Source organism: Sapajus apella, unplaced genomic scaffold, assembly GCF_009761245.1.
Source record: "Sapajus apella isolate SASKATOON/1434 unplaced genomic scaffold, GSC_monkey_1.0 scaffold26, whole genome shotgun sequence".
Lineage (NCBI taxonomy): Eukaryota > Metazoa > Chordata > Mammalia > Primates > Cebidae > Sapajus > Sapajus apella.
Genome location: NW_022436966.1, coordinates 16,766,421 through 16,779,560, shown reverse-complemented (window position 1 = coordinate 16,779,560; position 13,140 = coordinate 16,766,421).

Here is a 13,140-nt window from a genome sequence, read left to right as displayed (position 1 = left end):
AAAAAAAAAAAATAATAATCCTTGCATCCCTAGAATAAATCCCACTTCACCTTGTTGAATGATCTTTTTAATGTGTTGTTGAATTCAGTTTGCTAATTTTTTAAAAAGAATTTTTGCATTTTTGCATCAATGTTCATTAGAGACATTGACTTACAGTTTTTTAAAAATGTATCTTTATCTGGTTTTGGCATCTGGGTAATATTAACTTTGCAGAATGAGTATGGAAGTATTCCCTCTTACTCTATTTTTTTTTTTTTTTTTGGAATAGTTCAAGTAGGATTGGTATTAGTCCTTTAAATGTTTGGTAGAATTCAGCAGTAAAGCCTTCAGGTCCCAGGCTTTTCTTTGCTGAAAAACTTCCTATTACAGCTTTGATCTCATTACTTGTTATTGATCTGCTCAGGTTTTGGATTTCATCATGGTTTAATCTTGGTAGGTTATATGTGTGTAGGAATTTATCCATTTCTTCTAGGTTTTCCAATTTGTTGGGATATATAGTTGCTCATAGCAGCCTCTAATTATCCTTTGAATTTCTATGATATCAAGTATAATGTCTCCTTTTATATCTCTGATTTTATTTATTTGGGTATTCTCACTTTTTTTTCCTCTTAGGTTGTCTGGCTACTATTCGTTGATTTTGGTTTTTCTTTTCTTTTTGCTGATATTCTGCACTGTTTTTTGTTTCAACTGTATTCATTTCTGCTCTGATCTTTATTATTTCTTTCTTCTACTAATTTTGGGTTTGATTTGCTCTTGATTTTCTATTTCTTTAAGATGAATGAATCATTATGTTATTTATCTGAGGTTTTTCTACATTTTTGGTATAGGTGTTATTGGTATAAACTTTCCTCTTAGTACTGTTTTAACTGTATCCCAAAGGCTTTTGTATGTTGTGTTTCCATTTTCATTGTTTCAATAAATTTTTAAATTTCCTGCTAAATTTCCTCAGTGATCCACTGGTCATTCAGGATTATATTCTTTAATTTCCATGTGTTTGTATAGTTTCCAAATTCCTCGTTATTGATCACTAATGTTATTCCATGTGGTCAGAGAAAATATTTGACATTAGAGCATTTTTTTAATGTTTAAAGACTTGTTTTGTTGCCTAATGTCTATCCTTGACGATGATCCATCTACTTAGGAGAATGTGCATTCTGCATCCATTAAATGAAGTGTTCTGTAAATATCTATTAGTTCCATTTAGTCTATAGTGCAGATGAAGTCTGGTGTTTCTTTATTGAATTTCTGTCTGGAAGAACTGTCCAATGATTAAAGTGGGCATCTGAAGTCTCCACCTATTATTGTTTTGGGGCCTCTCTCTCTCTTTAGCTCTAATAATGTTTGCTTTATATAACTGGATGTTCCAGTGTTGGGTGCAAATATATTTACAATTGTTATATCCTTTTGATGAATTGATCCCTTTATCATTATATAATAACTTTATTTGTCTCTTTTTATAGTTTTTTCCTTGAATTCTATTTTGTGTGATGTAAGCATAGCTACTCCAGCTATACTGGAATATCTTTTTTCCATCCTTTTATTTTCATTCCATGTGTGTCTTTGTAGGTGAAATGTGTTCTTGTAGACAATAGATCATTGGGTCTTGTTTTTGTTTTTGTTGTTGTTTTGTTTTTGTTTATGTTTTTTAACTTTTGTCTTTTCAGCCACTCTGTGTCTTTCAGTTGAAGGGTTTAGTCCATTTACATTCAACGTTTTTATTAAGTAAGGACTTACTTCTGCCAGGTTGTTTTTTTTTTTTTTTTTTTCTGGTTGTTTTGTTGTGGTCTTCCCCTATTTCTTTTCTTCCTTCATGCCTTCAACTTAGAGAAGATAATTTTCTCTGGTGGTGTGTTTTAATTTATTGTATTTTATTTTTGTATATGTATTTGTTGTGTGTTTTTTGATTTTAGGTTACCATGACAGTTGCAAGTAACATCTTGTATCTTACTGTTTTAAACTAATAAGAAGTTAACACTGATTGCACAAACAAGCAAAGACAAAACAAGCAAAAACTCTACACTTTAACTTCATGCTTTCACATTTTAACATTTTATTATTTCAATTTTATCTTATTATACCATATCATGAAGTGTTGTACTTATTTTTGACAGGTTCATCTGTTAGTCTTTTTACTCAAGATATGAATAGTTTACATATCAAAATTATAGTGTTATAATGTTCTGTGTTTTGCTGTGTGCTTACTATAACCCATGAGTTTGGTACCTTCAGAAGGTTGTCTTATTACTCATGAATGTTCTTTTCTTTCAGACTGAAGAACTCCCAATAGCATTTCTTGTGATACAGGTCTTGTTTCGAAGAAATTCCTAGGTTTTTTTTTTGTTTGGGAAAGTATTTCTCCTGAGTGTTTGAAGGATATTTTTGCTGGATATAGTATTCTAGGATAAAAGTATTTTTTCCTATCAGTACTCTAAACATGTCATACCACTCATTCCTTACCTGTAAAATTTACACTAAGAAGTCTGCTGCCAGATGTATTGGGCATCCTTTGTATATTGTTTCTTTTCTATTGCTGCTTTTAGGATCCATTCTTTGTCCCTACTGTTTGGGAGATTGATTGTTAAATGTCTTGAGGTAGTCTTATTTGGGTTCAATCTGTCTGGCATTCTATAACCTTGTAGTACTTGTATATTGCAATCTTTCTCTAGGTTTGGAACGTACTGTGTTATCCCTTTGAATAAACTTTTTACTCTGATCTTTCTTGCTACATCCTTTTTAAGCCCAATAACTTTTATATTTTCCCTTGTCCATCTCTTTGCTAGATTTTTTAAGTGTGCTTTATGTTTTTAAAATTATTTTTTTCTCTTATCACCTCTGGCTGTATATTTTCATATATCCTGTCTTCAGGCTCATTAAATCTTTCTTCTGCTTGATCAGTTCTGCCATTAAGATACTCTGATGCATTCTTCATGTATTACTTCATTCTTGCATTCCTATAAGGAACTACCAGAAACTGGGTTATTTATGAAGAAAAGAGGTTTAATTGACTCAAAGTTCCACAGGCTGTACAGGATGCCTGGCTGGGGAGGGCTCAGGAAATTTACAATCCTGGCTAAAGGTGAAGGGGAAGTGGGAACAGTTTGTATGGTTAGAGAAGGAGGGAAAGGGTGAAGGGGGTTGCTAGAACTTTTTTAAACAATGAGATCTCATGAGATCTCACTCACTATCACAAGAATAATGGAAAAGAAATCCACCTCCATGATCCAGTCACCTCCCACCAGGCCCCTCCTCTAAATTGGAGATTAAAATTCAACATGAGATTTGGGCGAGGACACAAATCCAAAGCATATCATTTCACTATGTTAATTGCAGTTTTCAACTCCAGAATTTCTGCTTCTTTTAAATTATTTCTATCTCTGTTAAATTTATCTGATAGAATTCTGAATTCCTTCTCTGTGTTATCCTGGATTTCATTGAACTTCCTCAAAATAGCTATCTTAAATTATGTGTCTCACTGTTGGTTATTCAGGGCCCAAGGATTTTTTAGTAAGCAGGTGATGAATCCTGTCAAGACCATGTCCTTTCCTCCAAGGTAATGGGTCTTCTTCTGGCCCAGGTTATGTCTGGAAATGTCATCCATGAGCTAGAGCCTGGAATGGGGTCCTCAGGATTCTGTCTATTACTCTGTTCTCCTGTGGTTGAGCTGGTATCCAAGCAGCCAGGCAAAGCCTTCTTTACTTCCTTCTTTGAACTTCCTCAAAAGAGCTATTTTGCTTTATCTGTCTGAAAGGTCACATATCTCTTTCTCTCTAGGATCGGTCATTGGTATCTTATTTAGTTTGTTTGCTGAGATGATGTTTTCCTGAATAGTCTTGATACTTGTGGATGTTCATATGTGTCTTGGCCCCCACTTATCTCCTCAAGTAGAAGAAAGATATCTCTCTTGGAGCCTCAAGCTGTGCTTCCTAGAGTTGGGGGAGGGGGTGACATAAGCACTCCCTTGGCTGCCCAGGCTGGAATCTCACTAGGTCTTATGCACTTCATGTCCACTGGCTCTGAACTCAGCACAGTACCAGGACTTACACAGGCAGTCCTTGTAACCTAGACTGCCTTTCATGTTTATTTGGGACTTTAGCTTATAGTGCAGGCCTTGCTGGAACTCAGGTTCTGATGGCTAGGATTGTTGATTTACCTCTGGCTAGGGCTGATCTAAATGTCTTCTTGGTGGGCGTTGGCTGAATTCTGTCCTATGTTGCTTTCTGCTGTGACAGGGCAGCAATGAATTCCAAAGCAAAGTTCTGCAATCACTGTGCTGTCCCTCCCACAAACACATAGATTCTCTTTCCATGCCTCATAGCCACTGCCAGGGGATGGGAGAGGGGTGGTGTTGACAATTCAAGACTATCTTTCCTATCTTCTTCTAGGCCTCTTTCTCTAATATGATGTTAAAACCAGCAACTGTGATTGCTCATCTGATTTTTGGTTCTCATGTAGTTGCTTTTTTGTGTGGATAGTTGTTCAATTTGGTGTTCCTGCCTGGAGGATGAACACAGGAGGCTTCCATTCAGTCATCTTGCTCTGCCTCTCTCTGGAAAATTTATTTTTATTGGTTATATCTTTCTTTACTTTGATATTTTCTTTAGTTCCCCATATTCTTTTCCTTCCATTGTATATTCTTTATATTCCTTTTTTTTTGAGACAAGGTCTCATTCTGTTACCCAGGCTGGAATGCAGTGGTGCAGCCTTAACCTCTTGGGTGCAAGCAATCCTCTTGCCTCAGCCTCCTGGGTAGCGGGCACATGCTGCCACACCTGGATTTTTTTATATTATTTGTAGGATCAGGATCTCACTGTATTGCCCAGGCTGGTCTCAAACTCCTGGGCACAAGTGATCCTCCTGCTTTGGATTCCCAAAGTGTTGGGATTACAGGTGTGAGCTATCATGCCTGTCTCCTCCTATATTCTCAAAGATAATTACCCCAAGAAAAATATATGCCTATAGATGTAGGTAGGTGGTGGTGATAATAAAATATCTTGAGTTTTGCAAGTAGCCAACTAAGAAGCTTAAACTTTTAATCTGAGCTTTCTTTTAAAGACCTCTCTCAGGAACACATGTTGCTAGGAAGGATTGACCAAAACCATGGCATTGCATATATTATTCATTTGAGAGGCTTGTAGATTCCAAATATGGAACCACAGCACTTTACTTATATCACTTATCTTTTATTTTTAATTGACGTAATAATTGTACATATTTACAGGGTAAATAGTAATATTTCAATGCATGTATACAATGTGTAATGATTGAATTGAAGTAATTAGCATGTCCATTATCCCAAATATCGATCATTTATTTGTACTAATTACATTCAAAATGCTCTTTTTTAGCTATGTGAAAATATACAGTTAATGTTGCTGACTATAATCACCCTGCCATGCTATAAAACACTAGAACTTATTCCTCTTATTTCATTGTAATTCCATGTATCTTAGCCAACATCTCCCTACTCCCTGACCTTCACGTGCTACAGTAACCACAATTCTCTATTTCTATGGCTTCAACATTTTTAGTTTCTACACATGAGTAAGAGCATGTGGTGTTTATCTTTCTGTGCCTGACTCATTTTACTTATTATAATATCCTCCCTGCTCATGAATATCATTGTGAATGACAGGATTTGATTCTTAATGACTGAATAGTATTCCACTGGGTATATACCACATTTTCTTTATGCATTCAGTTTCTGTAATAGCCAAGGTATGGAATCAATCTAAGTTTCTATCAACAGATGAATAGATACTGATGTTATTTCTAATCTTTCCTCTTTTTAGTGAGGTGGGTATTTTAATTTCCATTCATAGTTGAGAAATCAGACTCCGAGAGGCTAGGCAGTCTGTTTAAAGTTGCACAGCTAGTAAGTATAAAAGCGAAGTCTTGTTCCCAGTTTTTGTCAGAATCCAAAGTTCATGTAATTTCCATTATTTTTCTATATTTTCCCTTGATTCTGTGTGCCAAGGTTTTCTAAAAGTTTAGAACCTAATAGTTACCTGTGGGAATGTAGTTTTATTTTATATATATATATATATATATATATATATATATATACATATATATATATATATATATATATACACACACACACACACATATAATACATATATATGGAGGGGGAGAGAGATCCTTTTTCCTTTCATTTTCAGAAATATTTTGATAGACAATTTATCTACTTTTGTATTTTCTGTTTCTTTGTGTCAAATAACAAAGAAACAGGAAATACAAATGTGGATATTATCTTTCAAATTTGTGAAATTACAAATATTAAAATCAATCAGGCCAGGCGCAGTGGCTCACACCTGTAATCCCAGTACTTTGGGAGGTCGAGGTGGGTGGATCACAAGGTCAGGAGATTGAGATCATCCTGCCTAGCATGGCAAAACCCCATCTCTACTAAAAATACAAAAAATTAGTCAGGTGTGGTGGCATGGGCCTGTAGTGCTACCTACTTGGGAGGATGAGGCAGGAGAATTGCTTGAACCTGGGAGGCAGATGTTGCAGTGAGCTGAGATCACATCATTGCACTCCAGCCTGGGCTACAGAGCAAGACTCCATCTCAAAAAAAAAAAAAGAAATTGATTATATTGAAAAATTTTTCTGTGAAGAGCCAGATAATGATAAAGATTTCAGCCTTTGTAGGCTATATGGTTTCCGTTACCTTTCAAATCTGCTGTTTCTATAGGTACTATGTAAACAAATGGTTTACATATAGTTTCTGTCACTTCTCAACTCTCTGCTTACATAGTTACTATGTAAATATATTAAGACTTTCTGTGTTCCAATAAAATTTTATTGACATTAGAATTTAAATTTTATATACATTTTAATACATTAGGCAATATTCTTTTTATTCATATTTGAACTATTTAAAAATGTAAAAATAACCTTAGCTCATGAACTGTACAAAATCAAGAACAGGGAGTAGACCCAATTTGGCCTGTGTGTTACAGTTTCCTACCCCCAAGCTAGATCAATATTCTGTAGGTTCCAAGAAGATTTTGGTTTTCTTAATTTTTATTTTATTATACATATTTTATTGCACTTTAGGGTCTGGGGATCGATGATAGACTGGACAAGGAAAATGTGGCACATATACACCATGGAATACTATGCAGCCATAAAAAATGATGAGTTCTTGGGACTCATTCATAGGGACATGGATGAATCTGGAAACCATCATTCTCAGCAAACTGACACAAGAACAGAAAATCAAACACTGCATGTTCTCACTCATAGGTGGGTGTTGAACAATGAGAACACATGGACACAGGGAGGGGAGCATCACACACTGGAGTCTGTTGGTGAGGGAATAGGGGAGGGATAGCTGTGGGTAGGGAGATTGGGGAGGGATAACATGGGGAGAAACTTTTATTCAAATTCCAAACACTCTTAGAAGGGCTTAAAATCCTTAACTCACCAATTAAGCAATTTCTGAATTAAAGGCATGTGATTGTTCTTTAACATAAACATTGCATTGGCTCTTCAATTATAAAAGTGGACAAAGCATTAGGGAAAATAAATTAATAATTAAAATTCAATTATAGTACCATTAGCAATGTCACCTACTGTTTAAAAGAGTACAAATCAATGAATTTATAACATTTAGATAGTATCGTTCCCACATAGTCCTTTTACTTTTTTCTTAATACCTTGAATATAAAATAAATGTCAGTGAAGGTAAATTGAATAAAAAGTGATATAGCTACTAAAATGAAAAATGTCCACATTGGAATCAGGTGGCATTGATGAGGTAAATTAGGTCTCATATGGACTTTGCTTTTCATTGCTAGCAAGAATTTGATACTTGAACTGTGGTTCTTCAGATATCTTTAATCTACCCAATGGTGTGCCTTCTTTAGCTTTAGAGAGATAGGTATTTTAACTTTTGGTAACTAAAGTCCTAGTTGAGACAAACTAAGACTTAGTCAATCTAGTTGTGTGCAATGAACTGGAGATCTAGCCTGGCTCAGGCTACTCAGCAGGTGCTGATTTGCTTGGCAGGTGTCTAGCAAGGGGCCTGGCTAGCAAAAGTGTACCTGGGAGAATGGAAGGAGAATGGAAGGGACTGTGGACTGTTGCCTCCTTCCAGTCCAGGAAGTCCTGAAGTCTAGTCTGAGCCCTAGCAAGAGAACTTTTTATTCCATATTTGTCCAGAACATGGCATGGTTCAAATCTCCTTGAGGTTTGAAGTAAAGACAGCTCGGTTTGACATGTGGATGGTCTTCCAACTTGGGGAGCACAAAGAGCCTGTGGGCAGAGCAGTGATTCCACAGAGGGCCTGGGCAGCAGCAGCAGCTGCAGGGGCAAAACTCCACCTTCCAGTAGCTGTGAGGGCAGCAAACATCCAGGGAGACAGCAAGAGGAGAAGGATGTGAGCAGCTTTCAGAGTGAGCTCATGTTGGGCTGCCTGAGTTTCTGAGAAGTTGTCATGTGAGCCTACCCCTGCTGAGTATGTATGGGTGACAAGCCAGATCCACTGAGTGTAAGCACCTGATGTCACTTCATTTAATCCCATAAGCTAGAATTGGGGTTTGCAGTGTCAAAAGGCAGGCAAGGAAGCACAAGTCAGGAGCCTAGCTTTTGGGCTGGGTAGTAGAAAACTTTCAAAACAGAGTAAAACAAAACAAGACAATGTTATCTGTAAGATTCTCATTTAAGAGGACTGGCAATGGTTGGATTTGAACTTTTTAGAACTCAATTTCTGCATTTCTGAAATGGAGACAATTATAGTATTTATAAGGAGAGTAAGTTATAATTTAACTTTTAGGAGAGTGAAATTATATTATACCAATGAAGAGCAGAGCATAGTTCCTGGACATACAGGTTTTCAATAGAAGCTAATTATTATTGTTATTTTTACTGTTAGTATTATTAACATTTTTAGTGAGATTTTTGCGTATATTATTCAAGCTGACTCTCAGAAGGTAGCTAGGCCTGTCAAAATTGCAGTTTGATTACATTGTTTCCAGGCAAGGTCAGATGAAAGTCAGAAAAAAATGTGGCCCAGGTGTGCATCAAAACTCCTTATCTTAAAGGCACTTACATAAGATGAGACATTCCCGAGATATTCCCAACCTCAAGTTCCAGCTGTGCACCAGACACATTGTTTTCAGATTATGACCAAGTTGATAAGTATGAATGACTTGAATTCATGATATCTCTAACTTCTGAGTGCCTCAAATTACTACCTTTAATTATTCTAGTAAGTCACAGAGAAGAGGATTTAGGAGAAGCGCAATTTTCCGGAGAGAGAAGTTGGAAGGGAAAACTAGTTAAGTAGGTAGGATTTCCATAAAATGTTATGAAAAAAATTCCTGTGTGGCTGGTCAGCCCAGTAGCTAGCAGGTCTCTGCCACTTCCTTTTGGATACTGTAAATAAATGTACCTGCTGCCTTTGGGCAAATGTCCTGGAACAAACCTCCACAAGTTACAATTTACCTCTTCTTCTCTGTGCAACGAGTCTTCTTCATTTTGGATTATATTGAGACTCCCAAGTTTATATCATTCTGGGCATTTATTTTTAAAAATTAAGTTTAATTTTGATACTAATGTTTATTATAGAAAACTTGCAAATTACACAAAGCCCCCCAAAATCCCAAAATCTCAACCGCCAATGTAGAAATAAAATTTTCATTGTGTTACCTTTCTAATTTATTTTCCATATGAAACACTCATATTACACATAAATGTATTTTTCTTTGCAAAACTATATCATGTGTGAATATATTTTTCTGCATGCTGCTTTTTGCTTCTATGATGTATAATGAACCTGAGCATTTTCACATCATTTAATATTCTTCTAGAACATGATTTTCATAACTCTATATTATATGAGCACAGTTTATATATCCAGTTTCCTATTGCCAGACATTTAGTTTCTTCCAAATTTTTCACTCTAATGAGTAATGCTTAAATGGAGACTGTTGCAGATAAACTTCTGTGCACATCCCTGATTATTTTCCTATGTTTCTAAAAATGAATGTTTTGGAATAAAGGGTATATACAGATTTCAGTTTGTATTCCAGAAGTGTTTCCTCAGAAGGTTGAATCTATACACATTTTCTGTAGCATCACATAAGAACATGGGCTTCTTCATACTTTTGTTAACACTGGTAGCTGTATATATGTTATATTTCATCACCAATTTTCAGGCAGCAAATAGTATTTTATTGCTCATATATTTTTACTTTGGTTACCCACAGTATAGTTTTTTGCATATGATTATCAATCCTTTGTATTTCTTTCTTTGTGTTTTGCTAGTATGATCCCTTTAATTATTTTCCCAGTGTTATATTAATAATTGGTCTAGATGAGCTTTTATATGTGAAATTTATGATCCACTCTTTGTAATCTATCTTACAATAGATATGTGTATTATATTTTTTGCAAATCATCATTACATTTTACTTTTTCTTATGGCAGTTTCTAGCTGTATAGAAGTTTCAAAATATATATAGCAAAAACATCAGGCTTTGTTTATGAATTCCTCTGCTTTTAATCTTTAAAAGGCTTTTATCAACTCAATGTTTATAAACATCACATATGTTTTAGCTGTCATTCTATTAGGTACATTATTCACTATTCATCTCTTAAATACAAACAATTATTTCCTGAAACTGAATTACCTCCTATTTTTATATAGGTAGGTAGTGTTTGAGTGTGGTCCATCTTTAGTATCTTTCTTGTAGAGCTTATGTGCTGGCTGTCAGTGCTACAGGGATGTGCTGAGACTTTGCTATTTACCATATTCCTGAATTGTCACTATTTCCCCTTATTTATCAAATTGACTGGCTTCTTTAAATTTTCCTAACGTTGCAATCTTGAAATTGGAATCCCACATCCTTTCTTCTGCATTTTTTCCTGCCTCACAGAGTGTCTTGTGGAGTGGTTTTATTGATGTCTCTGGATCTGTTTTGTGTAGTTAGATAGTTGGTGGCGATTCTAGTCTTCTTCAGGGGTATCTGCTCTCTGGGGCAGCCCAATCTATTGCCTTGACAGGTGTGTGCACAGGCCTCAATGTGTCCAATATTCTCTCTCTTTTTAAAGAGGATTTTTCTTTCTTTCTTTCTTTTTTAACTTACAGGCAGTCAAAGCTGCCTCAATATTAGCCTAAGCATCTTTTATTCTTATATAATCACGGTCCAGAGTCACACAGTAAATTCCAAAGTCCAATTTACATGAGTACCCAAATCCACTTAGGTAGCACAGAAGAATAATTTTGGTCTCTATACGTGAATATGTTAGTTATGTTATAGACTCTATGCACTATACACTAACATAATAGCACATAGAGGCCAAAATTCTTCTCAATGTTTAGGTCCAGATACTTGTCTTAGGCAGGGTTTTTAAAATGCACTTCCTCCCTCAAGATTTTATGCCTTAATTCCTATGACTATGAATATGATATCACACCCATGAAAATATAATGTTACCAGAAGAAAAGGATTTTGGAGATGTAATTAATATTACTAAATGGTTGATTTTAAAATAAGGTGATTATCCTGGATTATTGTTTGGGCAACATCTAATCACATAAATCCTTATAAAGCAGAATATTTTTTGTGGCTAGCAGTTGAAGGGGGAGTCAGAGATTTGAAGCACAAAGGAGATTTGATGTACTATGTCTGACTTTGAAGATGGTGGGGGCCATGTGCTAAGAAATACAAATGGCCCTGAGGAACAGAAAACAGCCCCTAAGTGATAGCAAAACAGGAACTGGAGACCTCAACTTTACAACTGCAAGGAACTGAGTTCAGCCAATAATCTAAATGAGCCTTGATGTGGGTTATTACCCAAAGACTTCAGATAAGCTTGTCTGACACCTTGATTTTAGGCCTATAAGATGCTGAGAACCAAATCACACTGTACTTACACTTATGACCTATAGAAATTATGAGCTAATAAATGGTGGTGTTTCAAACCACTAAGTTTGAGGCAATTTGCTATGGCAGCAATAGAAGCCCCTATGTAACTCCTGCATTGGGACTCATATTCACAAGGGCATAGATGATATATCACAGTAGGTGGGAAGGATGGACTGTGACTCAGAGTTTGTGCCAAATTTTTATAGCTGTGGAAACAGAGGCTCAGAGAGGTTAATTGACATGGAGTAAGTAACACAGCTGACTAGTGATACAGCAGAGCGTGAAGGCCATTGCACATCAAATAATGATCCACTGAGTGTTCTCACATGCTCTAGACTGAAGCATATTCAGTTAGAGGCAAGTCAAACAAATGAGCTGTGGGTCAGAGGCAATGTGGAAGGGAGTGTTATTTAGAGTCTGGTGTCACTTTCCACACGATTACTTCAGCTATGTCACTTGGGTCGCCGTAAAACCATCCACTGATTTACCCTGGACTCCTGGCCCTGCCTCATAAAGGCATCTTTGTAATTCTCACCAGAGACTCTCCTCTGGAATGACAAATAACATCGATCATTAAAAATGACATCTGTAATTTTGCAGCCAGAGAAGATGATATTTTAAAGCTGTCAGTGAAACAAAAAGGATTTTGGGAGACGCTGATGCAATCTCTTTAAAATCTTTGGAAATTCTAAAGCATAAAGATGAATTGTCTATTTTGAAATTGCAGGATTAATCGTGTGCTGAGGCATGCTCCACGCATGCCCACTGTGTCGGTGGAGGTGAAGTATGAGGCAACCAGGGTTCCCTGCAGCTCAATCATTAACTTGCTGAATGACCTAAGAGCCAAAGGAGTTAATGGGCTTTGTCCAGAGCTGGAGGAATGGAGGGCAGGCAGAGAGACAGGGGGAAAACACACTCTCCGCCGTAGGAAGAAACGGTGGGAAGCAAAGCCACAAATGGAGGTGAGGAAGATATAGAAGTTCAGGAAATGCCAGCACCCCTTTGGGGCTGGTGATCATTTAAGCAATGAAACAAACTCTGTGTCACAAATTCAGAATTTTACTGAAGATCAAGTCCCCTTGATAAACAGTATTGGTTCCCTCCCTGCTTCATTAAATTTTCCAGAACAACAAAATTGCTGAATTGTCAGCATGTCAGTCTCTACAGTTCTGTGAAAAATAGAGGGAGAAAAGAAATCAGATGTCCATTTTCCTTAAAAATGAGAGGGAAGAAAAGAGGAATGATTCTGGATTTTGGGTCCTTT